The sequence below is a fragment of the Pezoporus wallicus genome, unplaced genomic scaffold (genome assembly GCF_028554395.1).
Source record: "Pezoporus wallicus isolate ANWC-B61680 ecotype Strahan unplaced genomic scaffold, APGP_CSIRO_Pwel_v1 scaffold_6445, whole genome shotgun sequence".
Lineage (NCBI taxonomy): Eukaryota > Metazoa > Chordata > Aves > Psittaciformes > Psittacidae > Pezoporus > Pezoporus wallicus.
Genome location: NW_026641753.1, coordinates 1,165,911 through 1,192,030, shown reverse-complemented (window position 1 = coordinate 1,192,030; position 26,120 = coordinate 1,165,911). Strand labels below are relative to the sequence as shown.

Below are 26,120 nucleotides of genomic sequence, written 5' to 3'. Positions count from 1 at the left end.
TTCTGATCTGGCTGGTTAGGCTTATAATTTCCTGTCAGTTTATAACAGCTTCTGGTTATTTGATTGTAAAACGGAAGGCGAGTGCTTTGGGGCTTAGGCAGCAGGGGAATTGACGTGCCTGAGTGTCCTTCATCTGGATGTGATTTATTCATTTTAGAATTAAAGATTACACTGGTCTTTTATTTTTCTGCTTGAGCCTATAGTTTGCTTCCTTGTATGTTTTATTTTAAACAGCAAGGTTTTACATCCATGTTAATAAGTCATCCAAGAATTGTTGTAGTGCTAAATAACCTGACCTTGGCCAGTGAAATAATTGTCACAGTTTGCACAAATAAGAACTGTCTGGTTTGCTACAAGTGACACAAATATAATAGATCATAGCTCAGTCACAGAGGCAGTCTTCAGAATGGGTTTTCAGGGATTTGTTATTGTTTTGCAATGTGTTTTTTTTTGTGAAATAGGCAACTGGACTGTAGTTGATCTGTAGTTCATTTTACAGCCTAACTTCCTGGTCATTATTTAAAATCAAGTCATTTTTAATTTCCAGCTTTTCATGAGTGGCTTTTTGGATGGGCAGCATGTCGGCAGCTAACTAAGTTTCAGATTTTAGGAAGACCTTTAGTCATATAACTCACGATGATAAAAATCCTATTAAATGGGGAATACTCCTTTACCATGGGCTCGGTCAATAAATTAAGTAGATTAATTAAGTTGAGCTGGCAGGACCAAAGACTGTCATGAAGTCAGGCCAGTGGAATTGGCCATTTATCACAGGCAAAAATTTGTCATGAAAAGGCAGCATTTAATGGGTAATTCTGGAGTGCATGCAAATGAGCAAGTACATAAAACGTCTAGCAAGGAGTGAGGGCCTGTCATCTGATCACAAGCGGTATAAAAGGAGGTGGATACATCTGTGCAAAGTCATTAAATTTGCTTATCAAACTCCTTGCTGTGAATTTTTGAACTTCAAGTTCTGAGGAGATGAACTGGTTTGTGGTGTGGGTATATAGCCTTAAGAATTTCCATTTTTAATCTTCACTGAGAAATTGAATTGGTTTTATGTTTTGAGATGTATATGCACACGTGCACACATATATATATGTATGATGTGGTTTAAAATGCAAACATTAAAAAAATAAGAAAGCTTTTACTGCTTTCAGAGCACTTGGAGAAATTGAGCTCTGCAGGTGGGATCCAGCACAGAGAATGGAGCCAGACCAATGTATTCCTGCCATGTTATCCCAGGAAACGTCTAGTGTCATTTATGCCAGGTCCCATTACATGCACGCAGGAGAGTCATGTTGATCCTGTTCTGGGAGGGTCTCACAGCTGGGTGCTGTGGACATCTGCACAGGTGACCCTGATGGCTGAACCAGGGTCTCTTCTTTCCCTCTGCCCAGGACCCATCATTGGAGAGGGACAGTCAGCAGAGTTGCAGTGCCCACTCAACAGAGTTTTAAGAGATGGAAAGTCACAGGAGCTCCATATCTTTAATTTTGCCCTGTGTACCTTAGGCTGCTGAAAGAAGGTGATAGTATTTCTCTGGCAGTTCTGGGTGTGATGGCTGACAGAGCTTTGATCAGACTGTGTTACCTGAGGAGCCCTGTGAGGCTGGCACAGTGCAAGCTCCTGGCGCTCGTAGGTTAGGAAGTTGTTTTGCCGTGGACCTCTCTGCTACCACGTTTCTCTGCGGATGTGGTGGGAGTGAGATGGTGTGTGCTTCCCAATGTAGAAAGTGAAGCAGTGCATATAATCGCATGAAAGTTGTATCTCTGTTTTGGTACTTCCAGTTTAGCTGTAAAGCCCTGACCATATGGATGTACTCCTACAGCCTCTCTGGAGGCAAGCTGAGAATAAAATGAGCTGTGTGCAAGTGCTGCAAGCCTGTGTAAATGAAACCTGCCTGACAAACCAGAAACATGCCTTTTTGGTGTATAATAAAAATAAAATTCTCTCCAGGCATAGAATCTTACGTATGTTCAATTCGTGTTGATTAAATAGTTCTGAGCTCAAAACAGCAAGGGAGTGAGTCAGGGGTGCTGGTGCCAGGTTAGTTATCTGTCAGGAGAAATGTGGAGGAAGGCAATGCTGAAAAAGTGTGCCTGGCCACGTGGGAAAGGCCTTTGTTGTAGTTCCAAGAGAAGATCCTGTTTGCCAGGGCAAGTAAGTGCAAGGAGGAGTAAGGAGTTACTCGCTCTTTTAGCGAGGCTGTTCGGAAAGGCAGAGTTAGAGAGCAGGAGTGTGCCAGACTTCAGCCCACGGAAGTGCAGCTGGCGTGGAAGAGGATGAAGATGAGAGACTGTGACTGGTGGTGGTGTCTGGATTGCTCAGTGAGGTGACAAGAATCCCTGCCTCTTGCTGTAGTCCGGGGTTTTGTCTTAGGGACCTTGGAGAATATTTAAAAGTGCTCCTAAGCAGCTGAAGCGCGACAGCCATGGTGTGAGCTGGGCTCCTTAGAGGGGAGTTTGTTAGTGATACCGGTCCATAGGCTCTTGAGGAACATCTTTAAAATGGCCCTGGTACTTCAGCTGTAGGAAAGACAGGCTTCCTTTACCTTTCTTGTTCTTTTTTCTCCTATACTATTATCAGCAGCTGTGAAGAGTGATGCAATCCATATGCCGTATGGAGCACCTATATATAAAAATCTGACATATGGATGTTATGAAGTTCTCGGAAGATTCCACACGCTTGAGATCACCCACGTTTTAAAAACATTCTGTTTGGGAATTAGTCGTTGAGATTTATGTTCAATTTCCCAAAGTGAAACAAAGCGAGCTGTGCTGGAATGTTTGTAGCATGGAGTCACATCTGAATTACTTTTTGGTCTCTGATGGAGCACCACAGGCTTTGGGAAATCTGCATTTGGGCTGAGTGTTTCCAAGCTGTCTGTCTAGATGACTTTTCCTGGGACTGTTAACGAGGTGGATCTGAGCTGTTTCTAGATCATGGTTCTTCACTGTCATCTGCTGTCCCTCACCTAGTCGGAAGCCTCTATCTCCATTGGCAGTATGAAAGCGGAGGATGAGGCACAATGTCACTGAGAACCTGGTTTCTCAATTAAGCCTTCAGGACTGTTGCTGCTCAAAAGTGTTGTTTTGCTGTAAGACAGCCTTCTGGCTGCTGTTTAGGTGGGACTTGAAGAAGGTAGGGTATTCAAATGGAACCGTAAGTTAGTAAAGCACGGAGTTTGCAAGAAGTTGCTGCCTTTGCGATAACATTGGTTTGATAACATGGGTAACATGCTGCTGTCAAAATCATGTCTGATTTTGAACTTTATCTGAAAGTTCTCCATGGCTAACTAGCACAAACGGTTCCTTCCCCGAAAGGGTGCTCAGGCATTGGAACAGGCTGCCCAGGGCAGTGGTGGAGTCGCTGTCCCTGATAATGTTCCCAGACCATGTAGACGAGGCCCTTGATTACATGGTTTAGTGGTGGGCTTGGCAGTGGGCTGGGGAATGGTTGGATCTGATGATCTTGAAGGTCTTTTCCAACCTAGTTGATTCCATGACTCCATGAGTTGGCTAGACATTTTTAATCCTTTTTTTATCCATTAAGGTGGAAGTCCATCTTTCTGCTGCTGATTTTTCTGATGCACCAGCGCTGCTGCACTAGCTTACCGGTGGAATTTCCCACTGGAGAATGCAAGTGAGCAGCAAGGGGTATAAACCTTGGTGGATATGTTGGCTCCACACAGATGGAGACTGAGTGAAATCAGAGATTGATTGAGCAAATGGTAAGGAGGAAGGTAGATATAAATTGCAAGACTTTCCAGTTTTGCTAACATAGAAAGTGCTGTAAACATACAGATGAATAATACGTAGCTGGTTGATCCTCACCTGGCCTCAACAAAGGCAGATAGATATGGGTCCATCTTACCTGCTGATTTTGGGTTTGTTCACAGTGAATGTGAATACAACCTCTACCTGCACATGAGGCTCATGGTCTGGGAAGGGTTTTGCTCCTTAGACACCATCCTTCTCCCAGCACCTGGGATGTGCTATGCCCCAGATATTTGTACCAGTGCCTTAAGTCTTCGTGAAAGGCATCTCAAATTGCTTCTGTCCTCTCTGTCAATTTTGTTCTTGTGGGATGGCAGAGGATTGACAGTGATTTGGGTTCTGCTTTCTGAAATGCTTAGTCCAGGGCTTCAGTGATGTGGAGTAGCAGCAAGTGGCACACTCTGGAGCTTGGTTATTTAGGTGCTCAGGTTGTAGTTGTATGTAAACCGCTTCCTCCCCAAAGAGCTGTCAAGGTGAAGTTAAACCCAATGCCAAGAAATGTTTGTTGTAACCTGTGAAGCAAAAGCAGGAGAGTGAGCCTACAGCAGGTGTCTGTACATCACTTTAATCTGTAATCACAACCTGTTATGATTTCTAGTTCATAGCTATGTCTTAGTTATTTGCATGTGCTGTGCTACAATGGATCCGACTTGCTTAAAAAACCTTTGCGGGGAAGAAACATTTTTCTGGCTTTTATTTGAAATGAAAGCTGTTCCCTAGAGTCCTGTCAGCTGCAGAAATGCAGACCCCAGCACAAGTGTCTGCATTAAAAACTGGGCTTTGGGCTCCATTAAAATACTGTCGCTGCACTTGTCACAAACAGAGGAAGGCAGCGCAGCAGCACAGGCACTTAAAAGATGGCATCCCTGCTTTGAAACAAAGGGGTTACAATCGGGAAAAGAAATGATTATCTCCTCTCTTCATCTCTTCCAGCCCTCTTCCTTCAGCCCCTGTCAGCTCTTGGCTTTAAGCTTTGTTTGAAATTACATGCTTGTCTCTTGGTAGTTTTCCCCCTGTTTTAATTGGGGATAGCAGGTGAGGCACAAAGTCAAAGAACTGGAAATAACTTGTAAAAGAATGGAGCCAGAAAGATGGTCCTTCAGTAAGTGAAGTGGTGATGGTAACTGCCAAGGTTTGGGAATGGTTGCAAACTCGTGATTAGATCATGTGAAATTGTTTAAAACTTCTAAGGACTTTGAATACGAACAGGGCTTGAGGACTCTGAGAAGGGCATAGCAGGGCTCTGTAAGAGAGGTGTATCATGACAATTTGCTACACACTGTGTAAGCAACTAGCCATGCTGATGGGTTAATACATCTTTTTTGCATGTAAGAACAAAGAATGTTGTTTTCCTGAAGGTGTGTTCTGTAAGGAAATATCCTTTTGGGAGTAAACTGTGTGCTCTGAGGGCCAGCACAAGCAAGCCAGACAGCAGTGTGTTTTGGACTTTCTTGTCTCAGTTCAGGACACCTCATTTCCAAAAGCATTAATAATTTCCATGCAGCTTTAGTCTGTCTGCAGATTCCCACCCCCTCAATTTTTAATTAAATGAAAGAATTTCCACTTTATGATTAATTCTTGTTTTCAGGGCCTGCTGGAAAATAGTTGAAAAAGTAAGGCTTATCTGTCTGCTGCTTTCCTTCTGCCTTTTTAGTTTGCAAATGAATGTAGGGTCATCTTCCACCATTTGTCTTCTTAGGACTTTTGCCAGTTTTAATTCAGTAAAACACAGTAGTCATTCCTCATACTTATCTGTAAATTGCATTGAATCTTGTTGTAGTCATATTAGGTGGTAATGATTTATATGCCTTCTAATAATTTATTTGATTATGCTAGCTATGTTCCATTTTTAAAGGATTATTGAATTAATGCTCTTGTGTAGGGAACAAAGAGAAATATTTTCCATAGTTCTTACTTTGCCTTTCTGCAGTTCCATAGTGCTGCATGTTTTGTTCATTAATATAGTGGTATGTAAGAATCAGATTGACAGTTTATTACAGGTATTTAGTATTGTTAGAGTTCAGGTTGCACAGAAGCTGCATACCCAGAGGAGGCTTAAACGTGGTGTGTGTGTGTCAGTGTTTAGGTGGCTCTGCTGTGTGCACGTCCTCGTATCAGGCAAGTCTGTGATGCGAGTAGCTGTGTTGGGTGCAGAAGGGGCTGGCGGCTCAGTGCTTGACTGTGGAGGGTGATGTGAATGTGAAGGACACTGTGACAGAAATCCCAGTGGCAGAACACCTTGGTTCCTCCTGTCCTCCATGTGCCCAAGCAATCCTTACGTGTGCCGTGTAAGGAGCCTTCCCACCCTTCTCATCAGCAAAGGGCTGACTTCAGGGAAGCACTTAAGCACAGGTTTAACTTTGGTGTTAGAATTACTCCCACTGATTTCTGAGGCAATCTCACGAATAAGCAAGTATGAAATGGGGCTGATGATGAGGAACAGCGAGTGAAACACTCAGCAAGACTAAAAGAAAGTGACTTTTTTACCTGGTTTGTCTCATGCAGTCAAAACTTTAAGTATCTCCTTTCTCTCTGGACTGTCTACCCTGTCTTTCTCTCCTTTCTGGAAATGTGTGCCTAGCTCCTGGATAATATGCCTCCCACGCCAGCTGAAAAAACACAAAGAAGTAGGAAGAAGCTTCAGCTCTAGGGGAGAACTTTTCTAGATAAAATGATGTTTTTCTTTTCCTTGACTTGCATATTTAGAGAGGCATAAGATGGAACAAAGTCTTTGCACAAGTGCAAATAATCTCCAGCTTTTTTTTTTCCTCTAAAATTCCTCTTTGAAAAATGACGTTTATTTCTGAGTTTGTTGGTATAAAATACCTTTATTTTGGCAGTGTTTGAATGCTGCTTTTTTTACCATTTGAAAGCAGGACTACACTGCTGAGATGCTGAACTTTTGAACAGGATAAAATGTGGTTACTGCTTAGGGAAATGGTTTGTGATTACTCCAGAACAAAATTCTTGCCTTTTTCAGAGTTCATGTACAGGCCGATACTGTGAGAGTCTGAAGGATTGGTAATGCAACCCAAAGGGACACAAACATGGGTGGAAAACCAGAAAGGTATTTTACTCTGTATACAAGCACCTGGAAACATGTAGAAAATCAAACAAGAAATAACTTCCTAGCAAGAAATGAAAGGATCCAAGCAATGAAATGAATAATCAAACGGACATATGATATCCTCGTCCCTTAAACCAGGTTTTTCTTCTCCTGAAGCAGTTGAATTTTTAGAGGAGAATTTGAGTCTTGACCCTGTGAACTGCCCAGCTCTGCTCTTGAGTGGCTCAGCCCCTCTGATTCATTGAAACTGGGGAGCCAGATCCATATCCTGGTGACTGCATCTGCCCCCTGGTTACAGAAATACACTCCTCACGACATCTGTTTTTAATTTTCTTTACCTTTCTCATTCACTTTGCTGTTACTGGGTTTATTCTGCCTTGGAATGTCACTGATTTTGGGAACAGGTCTCCTTAATGTCTCTGTTCCTATGCTTTTTCAACATTATTTGCTTTTTGACGTTTTTGAGGGCAGCAGTGTGCACACAGGTCATCCGGGAGCCTGCTGGACTGTAAAACCTGACATCTGTGTTTAATTTACACTGATGTATTTTCACTTCTACATGCTACCTGTTCACAGTCGTGTGTGTCTTTTGGCCCTACTGTTCTACAGATGACAAGTATTCTGAAGCTGGGGAGCATATTTGCTTTCCTGCAGAGCTGTGGTGTGTGAATACACGGTTACTCCCCAGACTGTTCCTGTGGCTGCTGAGGAGTCTTGGTGTTTAGTCAGTGGTGTGTTGTTTGCTGATACTCTCTTTTTAAATGCTACTGTTTTGTAATGGTCCTTTGAACTTCTAGAACCTCCTTGTCAGGAGATTGGTTGATAGTTTGCTGAGAGGGTGATTTCAGCCTGGTCTTTTCACAGATGTGGTTGTTAGGAAGTCCAGCAATATTCTGCCAGATTTTCTACTTTATTAAACAGCCACATCATTTCCATGAATGAAAGTGCCTCCTGCTTTTATAGGAGTTGGCTTTGGCATGTTGAGGCCATTTGGGTTTTTACAACCATGGGTTGAAATGCAGCTGATCCTGCATGTGCTGTTTCTCTGGTTATCCCTAGAGAGTTTTTTGTGCAGACCTGAAAGTACCACCTCTGGAAAGTCTCTTTGCTTCTTTGCTCCTGGGGCATCTCTGTTATAAAAACGCATTAACGCATGTAAGGCAACATGCACCCACAGCCTTCCCTGGACCTGCCAGATTTGTGTAAGCAAGCAGGTGGCCCCTGAAATGTGGCTGATCCCCTGGGGCACAACTGGCTACATAAAGGCACTGCTTTGGACCCTTCCAGTGGGCACTTCTCTTTTGCCCACATCTTCCTCACGCACCACTGAGTTTGCTTGTTGGCCAAACCCTTATTTCCTTGTGTCTGCAGTGACCCTTTAATGAGGTTAGGGCTGCTTTTTTTCCAGAGCTGTGGAATATTTCTTCCCTGCACACCCTGGCCTTTTGCTTATTCTTGAAAATGCAATGTAGAGAATTGCATCGCCGTCTGTTTCTGTTCGGTTGTTGATTAATCTGTTTTTCCACTAGGGCTCTGTTATAAGAAAAGATTAATATTACAGAGAAGCTACTTGTTTGTTTCAAACATTTTGTTTCCTTTCTCTGTTGGGAATACTAGTATAAACAACAGGCAGTCTGAAATTAAATAGCTAAAGTATTAGTCTTGCTATTCCAGTTGCTTGTCATTACACTTGAGAATATGGTTACAGCTGATTATACAAAAATACCTGAGCCATACCTTCTACATTCTCCATCAGCATATTATAAATGAACTGTAAAAATTGGAGATAGCTTTTTGTGATAATTGGGAGATATTTTCCTTGAAGAGTGCAAGGCTCTTGAGAGAAGTTGAATTGCTTGTCTGTAATTCTCTTACAAGCATTACTGGTATTTATTTAACGTGCAGTTTATTACTACTGAATATTTTTCTTACGGCTCTCTGAATAGGTTGCATATTCAGAAGGTTGCTCTCGATTTTGATATCCCCTGCACAGCAGCTTGTTTGTTAGACTAGTTCTGAAGCATTCTGCATGAGCCTGACTCACACACAGGGCAATGGGGCACATATGTGGAGAAAATGTAACTGTTATTGCTGGAGCAGCCCCTTCAGCTCCCCCTTGACGTGCTAGGGCAATCAACAAGTCTGGGGCCCAAAATACACGCTGGCCTAGATTCCTTCAGCCCTTGAACCTGGCCCTTTGGGGCCACCACAAATCCAACCTGTTAATTACAACAGACCCCTGGTTCTTGATTTTGGAGGCTTGAGGTTGGGAGCTGGTCCTTGAATTGCCTCTACAGGTCTGCGCTGTCCCGTTTCCCATCCCAGCAGTGCAGGCAACTTGGTTTAGCCTGCTCTTGGCTTGGGGCTGTCAGTATTTTACAGGTACCCAGCTTCAGGCAGTGATACATGTAAAGTTACAACTCTCACTTTTCTTTGCTGTAAGTTGTGGTCAAGGCTACTTTATGCTTGGCTATGTTTGCTGGTCTAGGCTCACAAGAGTTAGTTTCTGTATAGCTTTAGGGTACACTCTTACTTCCATTAGCATGGGAGATCACTGCTGCTGCAGGGCAGTGGGGCAGAACTCATGCCTCAGCTTACGCAGAAGGATTCAGAGGTTGGAGTGCCCAACCTAGAGCTGGGGTGAAGTGCTTAACTCTGGTTTGACTGGAGGTATGTTCATCACAGTGTGTCTGGATTCAGCCCGTTCAGCCGTACCATCCATTTGTTTCGGTGTTTGCACGGTTGACTTCTGGGGTATTAACTCCAGAGGAGTTTTTTGTCTGTTTACCAAAATGGGAATTGCCTAGTTCAGGAGTGGGATGCAGTCCCTTCAGAAAACTCATCTTTAATATATTTCCTGTAATCACAGCTTAAAAACAAACATGCATTTCCAAAATGTTCTTCAATTTTCACCCTGCTATTTCTTGCACAGGCATTAATCATCCACTTCTCTAAGTACAGAGTGCAGAGTATTGCAGTGAAGAACTGACTTCTCATGCCTGGTGAAATAAAGTAGGTGGTTTTATGGTGAGATTCCTATTTCTTTGGGGAGTGGTGATGGTGCCAAAAAAGTGTGCAGTGACCTGTGTGACACGTGTTGTGTGTGTCAGGGCTGTGGCAGAATTAACCCTCAGTAGTTCACTTGTAGAAATGCTACCTTACACTGCAAAGGAACAGTGCTAACTTATGGGCTGATGAAACCTGGTCTGGCTAGGCAGTCACTAGAATATCAAGTGTGTGCTGGCTCAGGTTGTGGAAGGCATGACTCTTAGGAAATTTGGGGGTCCCATTTTTTGTTTGCTGTAGTCTGATGAAACATGGTGAGCCTGTAACACTGGGTATGTTCAGTGTTTCTTATGTGGTTATCAAAATGCAGGTGTTCCCACAGCATCAGCTTAGGGTTGAGTTACAAAGAGATGTCTAAATTGTTATTTCTCTCCTCTGGAAGCAGCTGGGTGGGTGTCTGGATTGGGAGTTCTGTGGGGCAGGAGCGGTGTGCCCAGCTTCATCATCTGTGCTGCTTGCTCTTACCCAGCTTCCCCAGGCCCCTTCCTTCCACCAGGATCTGCCTTTCTGACCTGAGCCCTGCTCAGTCCTTGATGCTCTCAGACCCACGTGGTGAGCCCATCCTTATCATCAGCAAGCTGAACCTCAGCTTTGACTTAATGTGCAACCCTGGCCTCATGCATGAGGGCCTGGAAAGGAAAAGCAGTTCCTGGGATGAACTGTCCTGCCCATCAGGCTGTGATGAGGTCAGAAGTCGTGAGGAGGTTGGAGCAGGATTCAGATTTTGTGTCTCCACGCTGCCACAAGTAACCTTTTTGTGCCATCAAGCAAGACCTGTTCTTTTTTGCCTTTTGATTTGAAACTGCGCTGGTCAGCTCTCACAACAGAGGAGTCAAACACAGCATAGGATTGTCTTTGGTTGCTGTAGCATCCCTCTGTCCTTCAGCTGGAAGCTTCATATGGAGATGGTCAGGGCTCCTGAGCCCTGTCTCTTTCTGTCTGAATCCAATAGGTTCATGCCTGTGGGTGGGCAGGGTTTGCAGGCAGGTCATACCCAGACCAGGAGTGGGATCTGTGTTGAGAGTGGGGTCTGGAGCCTCAACTCAAACACCACTCCTGCGAGCCCCAGACGTGCCATCCAGCAACTGCGGGCACGTGCTGTCAGTGCAGGCTTGTGCTGCCTGCCTCTGCCATTGTGTGCAGTGAAGTTGAATCCCTGCCCTGGGCGAGCGAGGGAGAGACTGCAACCCTGTGCCACGTCCCCTCCTCAACCTGAGAGCTCTTGGCAGTGAAACAGCCAAGGAAACCTCCCCCAGTGATCTCAAAATGTGTTGCTCTGTAATTTACTGCAGTCTTACACTGTTCTGCAGGAACCCAACAAAGCAGAGCCGGCTGGAGACCCTGCTTGTAGGTGGTGCCTGCTGTTCAACACATACTGCTAAATAGGAATTTCAGGGTAGCAGGTTTGAAGCAATGGGGAGGAAGGCAGAACTGGATGCTATGAACTTAAATTTGCAAAACGTTTAGGCTGCAGTAAAGCAAAGCAGTAAAGCTGTAGGCTAGGATGTTTAAATATTTAATGTGAAAATGGGCTGGCAGCCTGCAGTACCGAAGACTGAAAAATTAAAATGCCACCATATTTAATGGAGTCACCCAAAGTAATGATAAAAATGTAATTGCTTCTGATGAGACAAATACTCTATTAAGTAAAGAATACAGTAAATCTCAATTGGCTTGGGTAACCTAGGTAATTTAAAATGAGTTTTATTTTGTAGAGCTCAGTATGCAAGAGAATTGGAGATTATATGTAGTTAACACTTGGAGGATAAACAGCCAGAAATTTAAGGTGATTAAGAACAAACCCAGATCCTCTGGATGATCATGGCCATGCTCCTGTTTGAATTTGATCCTTCACTTCTGTCAAGAACCATCTTGTTTCTAAAACAGAAGTGACATTACCAAATGAATTAGTCAGCTGCCATGGTGGAAACAAAATCGTGAGCAATCCTTCATAGTTGGTTTGGGTTTAGAGCCCAAAATTTCTTCAGGCCTTTCCCATCTATATGCGTGGTTTAAAAAAAACCCCAATACCCTAACCCGACAAAACCCTAGAGGATAAAAGTAAGCATGCAACACTTATCTTGGCAGATCTTTTTAAAAAGAGAAGTCTGATGTGAGGTAAAGCAGGATCAGACATGCTATGTCAATTTCAATCAACAGATGAAACCGGTCTGGAATTCTGTCTGTTCATGAACTTGGCCAGACGGTTACACTCCATTTTAATAGGAGATAATGAGTATTGATTAATACTGTTGCAGGTGTTGCTGCAGCCTGAAGCGGTGGCCAGAGGAGCCAGGGAGACAGCAGGGTATGCACCAGGTGGTCCTGCCTTCCTCCTGTATGGGTGAAGAATTGCAGTGGCTTGTGTTGCTGCTCAGCCCCAGGGTTCCAGCCAGGAAAGCAGAACTTGGGTTAACTTGTGGGGCTGCTAAATCCCAGGGCTTCTCTGGTTCAGGTCAGCTGCCTGGGCTGTGGAATGGGCATGGTGGGGCTGTCTTGCGTGACCAAGAAGGAGGGTTGGTGTTAAAGGCTGTGTTCTGCTCTGAGTGGGACAGATGGGTGGGTTAATTTTTGAGCTGTCTATATCAGTTGAAAGAAATGGAAAGACTTACATGTCTTTGGACATGGAAAGACCTTATGGGAAGACTGGAGTGCTTATAGCTTGGTAACTGTTTGGCATCCTAACAGAGGTTGGCTTTCTAGTGGACTTGAGCGTTAGGAGAGAGAAACCTGTATGCATCTGCTACGGAATGCTGAGCATGGAGTATTTATGCACTATTGTTAGCCAAGCTATAATCAGAGCTATGGAGGGTTTAAAAATAGTATGGCCTACTGGGAGGAAACATAAGGTAATAGTATGAATTAATACATTGTAGTTATACCCACAGCATGCGCTTTTTTTTTTCCCCTCTTTTTTTTTTTTTTTTAGGGAGGTGACTTTTAATTATTGTACATTTCACACACGGCATAGATCTCAGAGATGGATGGCTCTGGGGATGAAGGGACAGAGTGCTGCAGCGGTGGAGGTGCTTGGGAAGGTGCAGGGAGGCCAGAGGTGGCTGTAGACAAGGAAGGGACAGTGGATCCATGCAAAGCAGACATCACTTGCTCTGTAACACAGCGGGGTTTAAATTTAGAACTCTTATGCGACCCAATGTCAAATCAGAAATGTGTTGTTGAAAGTGTATAATCAGCTCCAAGTGGCTGCCTTGTAAATCTCAGGAGTGGAAACTGGCCTCAGGCTAGCAGCCGTCTCTGCCACATCTTTGCTCGAGTGAACTTTAATTTGACTCTTTATCAAGAAAAGCAGTGAAAGAAAGAGGAGGAAAAAGATACACGCAGCGAGTTGCACAAAACAGACTTTGCATGGATAAAGGTGATTTTGCTGGAGACTTTGCAAAGACTTCCACATGCCCTCAAAGAAAAGCAAAGTCCCATTACAAAGCGTAGGGGAGAGGAAGGAGCAAGAGCAGCTCAGAGCAATGTTCTTATTCTGACTTTGAAAGCTCCTTTTGACTTTACTAGGTTGAAAGTGTGTGTAGTGCTTCCAAAAATGAAGTGATTTCAAACGGGGCTGTTAAAATCTGGGGCCAATCTGAAAAGCAGGCCATGCTTTGTGCATGGCTTTGTTTGCTTCAGCTGCTGACAAAAAGGAAGGAGCATCTCTGTGAGCAGTATGCTGTTTGTATGCAGAGGTTTTCAGGAAGGGAACTGGGGGTTTAAATCTGTCTGAAATTCTGAGCAGCTCCTGGCTAGGGAATTTTTCAGTGACATTATAATGTGAAGTCTACATTGTGAAAAGAGATTATCGATGTTGTGAAACTCAGCAAACCTCGTCATGTCTTCCTTGGTTATATGTGGGGATATTGTAATCTGCTTTGCAGAGACCTGGATATATTTTGAGCCAGCAGTTTTTTTTTCAGTCTCAGAGAATGTAAAATAAAGAAAATATTAGTAACAAATTGAAATTTAATCTCAGGCCAGTTTGTAGTCCTGGGAACAATGTGATCTGGGGGGGAGATACTTCATTTTGTGGGAGCTAAGCATTGACTGATTCAAAGGAGTGTGTGGACCAACCAGGACCTGAAAATCAGTTTATTCTTAAATGAGTCAAGTCCCTATTCAAAGCTGTGGTCTAGAAATTTAGCTTTTTACCACTTTCATGGGTGAAATATTTGATATTTAGCAAACTATGAATTTTACACATGTCCATATGTTGACAGAAAACATAAACATTTATATGAAGTAACACTGAAAATCTGTATTCTTCACACATTGGAAGGGTGTCTGAGTCCATTCTGTTTTTCCTGAAGGAATACCAAAATAATTTCATAAAAGGAAATGAGATATAAAAATAATGCTTAGTACTGAGTATTCTAAATATATAGATCTACTAGAAAAACCACTTTTTTTTTTTCCTGAGGGAAAACAAGGTTTACATAATCTCACTACGTGCATACATGCAATGGATGTGGCCTAAAATCAATCATAGAAATACACAATCAGAAATTCAAGTAGCTCAATCCATTCAGCTTATTAAAGAGAATGTGACTTGTATTACCCACCCAAAGAATTACAATCTGATCAATGTTAGCATATCTGCTCATGGATATTTGTTCTTGCAGAGCATATCATTGTTTTCCTCTCAAAGTCATTGAAGTGCTTGAGAAGGTAGAAAGTGTTGAGACTTCCTGGAAAACAGAAATCTGTTGTCTGCTTTACCTTGCCTGGTGATTTCAGTTGAGTCATAGCATGGCTTATCTTGGTTGGCCTGTGACAGAGCAGCCTCAGTACTTCAAAGTTGTAAGCTTACCCATAGCTGCATCATGCCATTGCTGTCCTCCTGTTGATCCATTTGGTGTCTGTTACGAGTTATTTTTGAAACACCTGCTACCACCTCTTTTGTTAGGGGAAAAATAGTTGTGAGCTTCTGCGAGGTGCTCTGGTAGAAGCCTGTCATAAAGCTCTTTGTTCAAAAAGGAATATTAACTAATGTAAACTGTTTGAAGAAGAGCTTAAAAATAGCTTTAGCTATCTTCTGATCTTAGAGGCCTCCCTTTTCCTCCAACCCTGGCTACTGACAAAATTCTCTTGTCTTGAAACTAGGTGAATGGTTACAAAAAGCTTTTTATTCCCCTTTGACATCCACGTTGGAGGAGAAAATTATGTTAAATCCCCTTTAGCTTAAAGCTAATTAGAGCTGGTAATGAAGTCTTTGTTCTTGTGTGCTGTTTCTCTTATAACTCTGATAATTACATAAGGCTAGTGGCATCTGTGTGGGAGATTGGCAGGCTGAGATCTGTTTGAGCATAAGGCTGGTATCTGTTTGAGCCATGGATGAAGTCAGGTCTGCGTGGTTCTAGTGCCAGAGCCAAGCTCTCACGTGGCTCTTGTTTTACAAACAGGCAGGGTCTGGTATCTGCGGGGGAACACCAGCACAGTCAGTGCATCCAAAATCATAATCTGCCTCTGTGTTGCAAGGCAAGCCGTCTTTATTTTCAGCTCAAGTGTAAAGCTTGGGAAACAAAGAGGTTGATGTTATGGTGAAAAGAGGTTAAAAAAGTCTTCACTTATTTACTCTTCACTCGTTTAGCTGCATGGGTCTGCCTGAAGGTAAAGAGCCACTGAGCTCCTCGTGGGAGTGGGTGAATTAAAAAGAGTGTAGTGGGGTGAATGTGTGTAGAGCTTGTATGTGTGACTGTAACACAGCACCAGGCTTTGATCTTTTGAATCTGAGTTCAGTGTTTATGAAGGCAGGTAATGGATCTAAGAACCTGCTCCCACATAACTCTTTTACTCGGTCAAAGGGAAATGAAGCTGCCACTTCAAGTGAGTTACTTTGCAGCTGAAGGCTTTGAAGGTCAGCCCTACTGGAGTGACATTTTAGCCAAAGGGAGCAGAGAAGAGATCATTCTGTGAGTGAAGCTGCGGTAGTTGTGACCTTAATGGAGTCATAAAAGCAGAGCAAGACACTGGAAGTGAGTTCCCATATCCAAGGAAGGGTTTTATATTAAATCAGGGACAAAACAAGCAGTGAAGAAGCTTGAATGCTCCCCTCGTTTTTGTCGAAATGAAAAGCACAGGTTTGCAATTGACTCTTTTTGGAGGAGAAAAAAAAAGAAGAAAGTTCCTGTTTGGTAGCACTCATTAAAATAAGCTCTAACTTCAGGTGTTCTGCTTCAGGGACTCCCAACAAAATTTTCTCTTATCCCTGAGAGTATTCTGTTCCCAGTTGTTTGTAAAGGACCCATCAGAAACCCATACAGTTCAGGAGGGATTGGCCACTAGAATTTATTCAAGATTTTCAGGGCACTTAAAAAATCTGAACTTTGTACTTGAATTTCATGCTCTGCAGTAGGGCTCCTGTGCAATTTGTTGATGTCCAGCAGACACCAATGATAGGTTCTACAGTCTTGCCTAATGGTGGCTGCTTCAAGTGTGCAGAAACTTCTCTGGGGAAAAGTGGTTGGGTAATTCACCATTACAACAGTGCAACAAGGGCAATGCTTTGGCAGCCAGAATCTCCAAATTGAGATGCCTTCTTTTAGATGAAGCACAAATTAAGAGATATGATGTAGGAAGTGCAGAGCACTGCTTATGTGGAATGCCCTAGAAGTGCAAACAGCATACAAAGGGATAATATCCTGGGGTGAAACTAGATTGCATGTGCTTGGAAACATCTTGGTCACTAGGGTATAGGTAGAATCCCCCTTAATCCCTGCTACTTTACTGCAGTAAAATTTATTTAGTGTACCTTGCTTTCAATTTCTTTTCCATTAAAAAGATTGAAAAGATTTCTCAACTACTGCCATGTTTAATTTTTGTTTCCAGCTGGAATATAAGCCCTCCAAATACATGGCTTAGCACTTCCAAAACATAGGTAATGATTTTTTCTGGCTTTTATAAAAATCCTAAATTATGAATGTTGTGTTTCTGTTCTTTTATACCCACCTCTTTGTATTAACAGCCAGGGCCACAAGGATGTGAGATATATGGATTATGATGAAAGAATTAACTTATTTTCCTAATAGAGATCAATGCAGCAGCTATCATAACAGTCTTACTTGTCTACAGGAGGAAGCAGGATGACTGCAGTAATCCAACCCTCTTAGTTCAGTTTAACCTCTATTCCTCATTCCCTGTACCACATTTTTCTCACAAGCTCTGCTTGCTTTCGAGGCTCTGCTCCTGAGCCTGTTACCTCTTTGTGTAGCAGAGTATTGAATTGTGTTTTCTTTCTGTGGAAATGGGGCCTTCTAACAAGGCAAGCAAAACCAGTGTTATTTAATATCTGTGCTTGAAAATGTGACAAACTTCCTTCAAGGTAACAGCCACTACTCGAATGGCTTTCCATATTGCTGATAGGCATCTTTCTTTCCTTGTAATTGCTGCTGCTGGAGGCCTGTATTGATCTGTAGATCTAATTATCTTAAAACAAAGCAAAACCATTATCATAACATGAATATAAAATCCCGAGAAGAGAGGTTGATGCTTTGTCTCTACTCAGAAGTAGGAGACTGCCTGTCCAGGCATGGAGAGCAGCTGATGAGCAGAGCTGTTGAGCCTCAGACAATTAATGAAACATCTGGGAAACGGGAAGAGCTTGAGATCTGGGCAGTGTATGGGTGTAGGGGTGTTCAGACAGGAGAACTGGGGGGGGGTTCTTTAGCCCAGTGCTGTGGGACCTCCTTGGTGGTGACCAAAGAAGCTTGCTGTTGGCAAGCTGGACAGCCGTGCCTTCTCATTTGTGTCTACCAAAGTCTTCTTGAACATCATCTCCTCTGCACAGGTGAAGTGGTTGTGTTTGCTGTTGCTACCTCTTAGTGTAGCTGATTGTAGAATGTATCATATACAGTCATACAGATTGTGGAAAGTACTTGCTTGTGATTTCTTAACCATCTAAGGCAAAGGACCTGTGTCCCTTCTCATAACAGGGTGTTTGAGTGTGAAAAATGTACCTTCAATAATGTAGTAATAGCTTGTTCTGTTCTTAATAGTTCTTCAATCATTGCTTCTTGTAGGCTTAATTATTAAAACTCATTTCATGCTCCTGCCTCCAGGTAATAGAAGCTCTGTTGCCTTTGGGTTTCACCAGCGACAAGGGCAAGTCCTCATGCTTCATATGCTGCTGCAGGTTGGAAACAGCCTGTCTGGGGGCATTTGGGACAGAGGGAGATAGTTGCACACTGCCTTTATATTGCTCCCTTGCTGGCTGCTGAGACTAATTGCTTTCAGGGCCGTACAAAAGCCTGGTTTCATGTGTTCTGCTCTCGGTGCAACTTTACATTGTCTAATACAAAGCAAGGGCAGCACGTGAGATTCCTATATGGTGAAAAGGAGAAAAATCAATTTTAATCACAGGAGGAGAGGGCTGGGTGCGGGTAGAAGGTCACTGAAGGTTAGTGACTGTGCTACAGTGCTGACCCTGGCATGGAGTTCTGGGAAAACAGAAAACCATGAGGTGGAACAGAATCTGTTGGTATATCAGTGCTCTGGCATGCTGTTAAGGGAAAAATCACTCACAAAACCACCTGAACTATGTAGAGCTTCACTTCTGAAGGGAAGGGGAATTTATCTTGCACAGTACTTACTAATTGCCTGCAAAAATAAGGAGAGAATGGGGATTTGAGGTAAAAATGCTGGGATCCTGCAGCACTTTCAGTCTTTATATGCATCCTCACTCTGCAAGCAGCTCTGTGGGAGTCTCACTTGGAATGGTGTGTTTGTAAATGTCCTGCTGAAATTAACAACGGTCGTGGTGTGTGGGATTTGGGAAACAGATAGGAGGTGCCCCCTCCTTTAGAGCTCTGTGCTCTTCCCAAGAGAGTCCTGAATGGTCAAGGCTTCTCCCTGCCTTGTCCCTTGCTTTTGACTGTTTTCTCCTTGGTCATTACAAGCTTTCTCATGTGAGGTCTGCTTTAAGACACCTGTAGGAGGTAAGGATCCTAATATGCGCATTGAAAAGAGCCAGAAGCCCAGTTGCTTGCTATTTGTGCATGTAACCTTGCACAAAAAAGGCTCATGGGGAAAAGTCAAGCAACTTAAAGGGAACTTATATATGGCTTAACTTTAGAAGCACCAGACAGCTTTCTTCTTCCTTATCAAAGAGTGATAATCAACTTTCTTCTTTGTGACAGAAGTAGCTGTAAAATAGTTCCTTTCTCTCCCATCCTGCCTTTTTTCTTCTGTATTTCTTTAAAGTTTGTTTTCCTTGTACATACACACCTGCTCCACTGCGTGAGCTGATGGAAAGACTCTTTCATGAAATAAGCATTAAAAAAGTCTGTAAAGCTTTTGTTGTTGCACACAAACCTGCACTTGCTCATTGTTTTAGTATGTAGCTAAAATTCAGGTTTTGTTCTGAAAGAGTTCATACAAATAAGATACAGGATAAGGAAACTGAGTGGCAAAAAATATGATCCTGGGAGATTATTATTTCTTACAAATTGTGTGTGAGGAAATGGTAGCAAGGAGAAAGGTAGGAGGGCAGCAGCCCCTTGTCTAGATCCAGCATAGATTGCTTCCTTGCAACTGAGGACCAGCTTATAGATTTCTCTAAATAGATTTCTCTAAATAGAATATGTTTTCTTTAAAGACACTGTCTTTGTCAGATTAAGAAAAGCAAATGCATTACTTGATTTGTAAGAGCAGAATATGTTGAGAAATCTTTCAGATCTCTTCTGAGAGCTATTTAGGTGTCTAACTCCCATTGACTTCTCAGTTCAATCAAATTGATGGGAATTAGGCACCTGAAGAGCTTTACAAGTCTGACTTTTAAATCTGTTTTAAGTAGTGCAGGGGAGCTGTGGGTTGCATCCCTCCCTTTCAGATTTGTTCTTAGCAGGTTCAGGCGGGAGCACAGGTACAAACCCTGCCCGGTGCACGCAGAGCTCCGGGGCTCTGTATGTGTTTTAAGCAGCTGTTTTGTGTTACTTCTTTTTGGAAGTAAACCCATTCTGGATGGGTCCCTGTGCTTGACCTCCCATACAGGAGATGGTGTCTAGTCTATTTTGTGCTTAACATGGGAATAGGACCCAAATTAAGACACATCTTGGCAGCTGATTTTAATTAAGGTCCAAACTGCTGTAAGGAATTTATTCTTTCCTGATGGAAAAGAGCTCTGCTATTAGGAAGTGGCTGCATCAGTCTAATTATACTATGAGGATGAGCATGTTTCATCTGCAGCCTGTACTTCAGTACTCAGTCCCTCATTGACTTTCAGTGTGTCAGATGGTCACACCAGAAGCGTACGGTCACAGCCACAAAATATTCTGTATGAATTATGAATCTTTACCATTTCCTTTTTATTAGTACTAGGGAGATCGCTTGACTCCATTATTACTGCAACCAAGTAAAGAGCAAGCATGTTTACTCATTGATACATGATGGGAATTAGCTGCTTCTTGGTATGGATCAAATGTCTTATTAGAATCCTGAATATTTACTCCTTTAACAGTCTGTAACACTTCTGCACCCCTTTTATCGCCACTAGACCAGAATGTCAAAATAGATCCATCCACAAGTCCTGTGTATAAATACATTTTAAATAAATGAGGCAGATGTATTAGGTGGCCTTTTTCCTGCCCCGTAAGGTCATGTGAAGGAGATAATCAAAGATAAGCATACAATATAACATTTAGCAAGGAAGAATACAGCAAAACTCAGCTCTTCATTTACCACAATCCTACTGCCTCTCAGCAAGAAGCACAAGATGATCTCTTCTGTACTCCTCCATAGGGACATGTGTTTATTTTGCTTATGTGACCTTTTCAGTTTTCCTTTCTATTGTATCTTTCCCTGCAAGGAGAGGGAGTTTTGCAGGAGTTGTATCTAAAAACCCCTATATTTAATTTCCTGTTTCTCAGAGTGTTAAATGTGTGCATTGACATTCTGGCTTTCAAAGCAGTCACTAAGGTTTCACCTGTTGACTGAAAGGAAATGTGTCAGCCTCTGGATTTGGTTTTGTTTGAATAATGACCATGGGAGTTCCTTGTCCCTGACAATTAGGGGAAACGGGAATTTAAAATCATATTAAGAGCGGTGGCTGCTGTAAAATATGCCTGTATTTTTGCAGTATGTAACTTGTATGCAGATATTCAGTGGTAATTGACAGTCTTCCATCCATAGTCATTTCTGCTGTTCAGCAATGCTGTCTCATACTGCTCCGTTCCCCTTTGGAATCTCCCCTGAATTAGGACCATGAAGAAGATGAATTTTGCTGTTATTTACACCCATGTGTCCTCCTTTATCTTAGTGTAATAGCAGACAGAGGGGTCATCTGGATCTCATGCTGCAAGCTAGAAATAAAAATTACTTACATCCATTGGTCTGACATACAGGAGTATAAAACAGTGGCCTTAAAATTGGTGTTAGTGGCTTCATCTTCTCTTGACAGAAGAAGAAGAGGGGGGCAGGGTAGCACCAGTTTGCATCTGTCCTCCATTGCAGACTGCAGTTGTGGAGGAAGGTTCCCCAAGGATTCATCAGTCAGTCTGGCTTTTCATTACCACCTTCACCAGGAGAAAAGGTGTCTGGGATAGCTTCAGTCACATCAGTCACGTTACTGCACTTTCACAGCTTATCATCTCTCTTCCACTAGTCTATTGTTGAGCGATCAAAGTGTGAGTGGAGAAATCCTGCGATGGAAATGGTTTTCCTGCAGCACTTCTTTGAGAGGTGACAGGGGACAAGTTGAGAGTCCTGAGCAGAGCTGGTGTGGCATATGTCTATACACTAGTCAATTTTGACTGCTGATGTTTTCCCAATCCAGGTATGCCTTTTGTTCACCAGCCAGACATTTTGTATTAGTTTTTTATTGTTGACAGTGTTTTATCTATGTCTTTATCTGATATGACTCGGGGTAGTTTTGTTTGCTCTGGCACATTAACTGGTGTGGAATTTTGTGCAGCAGTTCTTCATCTCTTTTGACACGTGTATCTGTCATTTTTATCAATTTTTGCCAAGACCAGACTGGGAGAATCTTAATCACAGTATTTGTTCTGGAGTTGTGTGTGTGTGAGCTCCTTCACATGAATTCTCTTTGTTGGTGGCTGAAGGTCCCTCTGTTTTCTGAAATGGAAGCTTTCATTTCGTTGTTTGCTGGTTGACCAATTTACTAAAGTGCTGGCATTAGTCAGTCACTTGTTAATTGTTTTTATTACATTCCAGTGCAAATACCCTAACTGAGATCATGAGCTGGGCCATGTGCTGGGTACACAGGGAGAACCCCTGCTGCAGGCCTTGCAGGGCAAGTAGAAAAAGGGCAGCCAAGACCCAAAGACCCAGACAGATCAAGTTTTTTTTGCTCATGATCACATAGGAAGACTGTATCAGAGCTGGGAGTGACACACAGGTCTCTGGCTTTTAGCCCAGAGTATTCCTTTTATTCTTCGCTCAACCCTCCTGATTTCACAGATCCCTCCAGGCATCGTTCTGGTTTTAGTTACAAAAGGGTCTGTTAATTTTTCTAGGCTGTTCTGATGTACTCTGCTGTAAGCTTTTGAGCCAAAACTTTCCTGCCTTTGTTTCTATTAGAGCTGGATGGAAAATGTGTGTTGATGAGTTGTGAGGTGGCAGAGTCCAGCCAGACTGGGTATTGAGGGTACTTTTTTCATCTTGCTCTTTTTTTCCCATTTAGAGTTTCTCTTATATTCAGTCCCTCTGGGACAACCAATGTCTCTAATTTTTCACTTCCTCAGTGGAAGGAATTAATCAGTCTGAGGCTCTGTGTGTCCACCAAATCGAGACAGAAAGGACAGCAGCTTCCTTAGGTGGGGTGCACACACATTGCGTGGGATATGGGATGATCACCCTTGGACAGTATTCTGCTGGGTTTACCACTGTTCCACTGGGAAGGGTATTCTGTTTTTTTGTAGGTTTATAAAGATACCATTGGTATAATCTCTGTTAGGTCCTGGGAGTTAATGCTTGTAGCCTGACTTGATGAAGCTGGACATTCACTTTACTTTTCTAATTTACTTCAAAGGATTGTTGTATCCTGCAGTACTCAGTCTTTAGCACTGGGAATAATCAGGCTAATGATCCTGCTCTTTGCTTTGGGCTTCTGCAGCATATTGAAAGGTTTTATCCCACTAGCAATGCTAATGCTGGTGGGTACCTTGTGTTCAGCTGGAGTCAACCCACTGGAGAGTGTTGGAGAAATAAAAGCCAAAACTGGGAGCAGAGGCTGGGGGAAAAGGAGAGGTTGTAGAAGGGAGAGCGATGTAGCAGGACACAGCATGAATAGAATCGGAAAGTTTCTTTTTGGCTTAAATAATTTAAACCATGTTTGCCACAACTCTGATCTCGTTCAGGTACTTTTGTGATTTGGACAAACTATGTGAGATTGTGTATGAGGAGACTCTCTCTCTTTTGTTCCAAGTTACTATTTGGAGAGTCCTAATGAGCTATGATTGCACTTTAGGCTAATAGCTATCAGAGTGATTCAAAGTTCTGGGGAACAATTATTTGAGTGCATTATTGCTTTATCTTCATTCCTGCCAAAGTCTGAAGGGTACTATTACTGTAAGCTGACTATAATAACTTGTGTCTGATTTTCTTTTAATTAGTGGAATGTTACCTCCTGAAATACTGGTTAATGCCAGTTAAGAAAGCATTGTGAGCTATAGCTGATACTTTACTGTTGGAATCCCTCTCTCTCTGAATAAGGGTAAAAAAAAAAGAAAACTAAGATTGTTCTCGATGGTCTTCCTTACACACTTCTTCATTTAATAAGTGAACAGAGTGATTCAGTTGTCATGGTTGCTGATGAAGGTTACTCTGGGATAGATCTGTTCCTTAACGTTTCCTGTTCAAAAGAGTGCAGGGCTTATGAGTCTGAGTGCTCTGCTAAGCAAAGTTCTAGGTGATGGGGGACACTGAAATTTCTTCATCAGTCCTGATGACAGCCTTTAAAGCACCAGAAAATGATAAAGCAAGAAACCATCACAGGGGTTGGCTTCTGAAGCTGGAAGAGAAACACAAGTATTAGTTGTCTTTGAGCCTACTTTGCACGTGGGATTTTTTCCATGTTGGATGTGATGTTTGCAGTTGATGACCTATTGGGTCAGTAAGTCAGAGAAGAGAAGCAGGATTTCTGGAGCTAAATACAATAACTTCAACAGGTTAAAATAAGGTGTTTGACCCTAACAGAGTGATCTTCAGAAACAGTGGACCTTGTAACACATAGCAGTGCCTTATGTAATAATCAGTAAAACCAGGTAAAACATACCTAACTAAACAAACTGGTGTTCTGTTGTCAGTGTTTTTACGTGTAATTTGAAAAGCTGTTATGTTTCTGTAGTAATTTCCTCCATTCCCTGCAGCTTTCATTTCTGGCTGTCAGTAGCTGGTTCATTAAGAGCTAATATTAAATTTGCTAGAGTATACAAGGAATGGGCCCCTGAGCCTCTGATTAAAAAGCAAGGTAGAGAAGGCCAAAGCATTTAATTGGAAGTATGAGAGCTGTTAATCCTTTTGTTTTCCTCCAGTCAACAGATTTTTTGTTAAAATGGGAGAGAAGGGCTGTGCTTTTTCAGAACCCAAAATATTTGCAAAAAAATCCTTTAGCTCTTATTGCCTCTCCTGCAGTGAATGGGGGATAATTCTCCAGGAGAGGACAGTTGTGACAAACCACGAGTGCTTTGAGTATTGCTGAGCATAAATATGGTGGCTTGAAAATGAGCACATGACAGATAATGCACGCTTGTGGCCATGTGCTCAACTGTAAGCAATTTTTGGTAGTGACATTAATGTTCTGCAAAGCATTAGCAACCTCTCCTGAAATGCTTTTCCAGACAAGTGGCAGCCAGAAAAAATAGTGAGATGTTTTTCACTTCTTAATTCAGCCCCTCTAATGACATTGGGGTTTTGTTGTGCCTTTTAAGTCAGAGAGGATCGGAGTACCTTCCTGGGGTAATGACTGTGCAGGAGGAGAGTGCAGTTATGCTGCTTACTGCAGAACAAGCCACCCAGCAACTTTTGAGCAATGTCTCTGATAAGTGCCCTGTGTGGCAAAATGCTCCTGCAAGGCTAAGGCTTGCCCCATTCTGCTTGAATTGGGGTATGCTCCATCCTTGGCTGTTGTGCGTTATACACTGTGCCTCTTCTGAATGGTGGAAACAGTTGGGAAAGGGATGAGCTTCCTAATCTGTGTGGGTTCTGGCAGAATGGTGTCAGCCATAGCTGGGCCTTTAAACATTAACTCTGTACAAATGTTAAATACCAATATGTAGTAGCATAAGGGATTGAGCAAAAACAGATGTCTGGGGAAATGAAAAGAACCTACTCTCAAGATTTTTAACAAGGGATCCCCCAGGAAACAGAGAGAGCACTGAAAGGGCATCATCCTTAACACAATGAGTGTAAAGAATAAGCTGCTCATATATGGCCTGATGGGCAAAAAATGGGCCTTGGGCATGGCAGGGAGATGCAGTAAGTAGTTAATCTCTGCAGACTCTTTTGATTAAAAAAAAAAAACAAAACAACGAAAAGGAAAAAAAGAGAGAACATATAAATATATAATAGCTATAAATCACTGGGTTATTCAATTATTCATATCCATACAAAACCCCTGCATTTATTTTAAGAGAGCAAAACCAGAAAGGGATTATTTTGCTTAGTTGTTTTTTAATATAAGCAATAGAGGAACAGTGGTAAATGGTCTTTGTTTTATGTTCTGAGAATTTGTAGTGTTCAGTTTTTTTTGAGGGCTTTACTGAGTCAGTTCACTGGCAAAATGTTTTAAACAATAGCATTGACCTTCCAGCAAATGGCACGGAATAATGGTGGGAATAAGTTTTGCTTTCCAAATCGTGCATTCGCAGTGGATGGAAACATGCTGTGTAACCTTGAGGAGAGGTCAGGAATTCTCCCATCTTCCTGTGGACACCTCACTGCAGTGTCAAAGGCAAGGATTATTCAGTGAATAACTGCAAATAAAAATAAGAGAATTTGGAGCCTGTTAGCATTCATGCTGAAAAATCGAGATTAATTAGAGAAATGATTCAGTATGAATTATTTGCTTAGATTCTTGTAATGGGACAAAATTTCCTGCTGATGTAGTTTTGTAGACCTCAGGGAAGGTGAGTCACTGCTGTAAAGAAGTTGGCCTGTTCTTTCTTTATAATATAGTAGTGGCTCCTATTTAGCACTTATTTTTTCCCCATTAATCCAAAATAAAATGCCTGGCAATAACAATTATATGGCAA

General features: G+C 42.4%; 1 protein-coding gene across 8 annotated transcripts in view; it reads left to right on the top strand.

The window, feature by feature from the left end:
• Positions 1-26,120, top strand: part of IL1RAPL2 (interleukin 1 receptor accessory protein like 2) — a 372,128-nt gene that overhangs the window by 90,706 nt on the left and 255,302 nt on the right. The gene's annotated exons all lie outside the window — the stretch shown is intronic.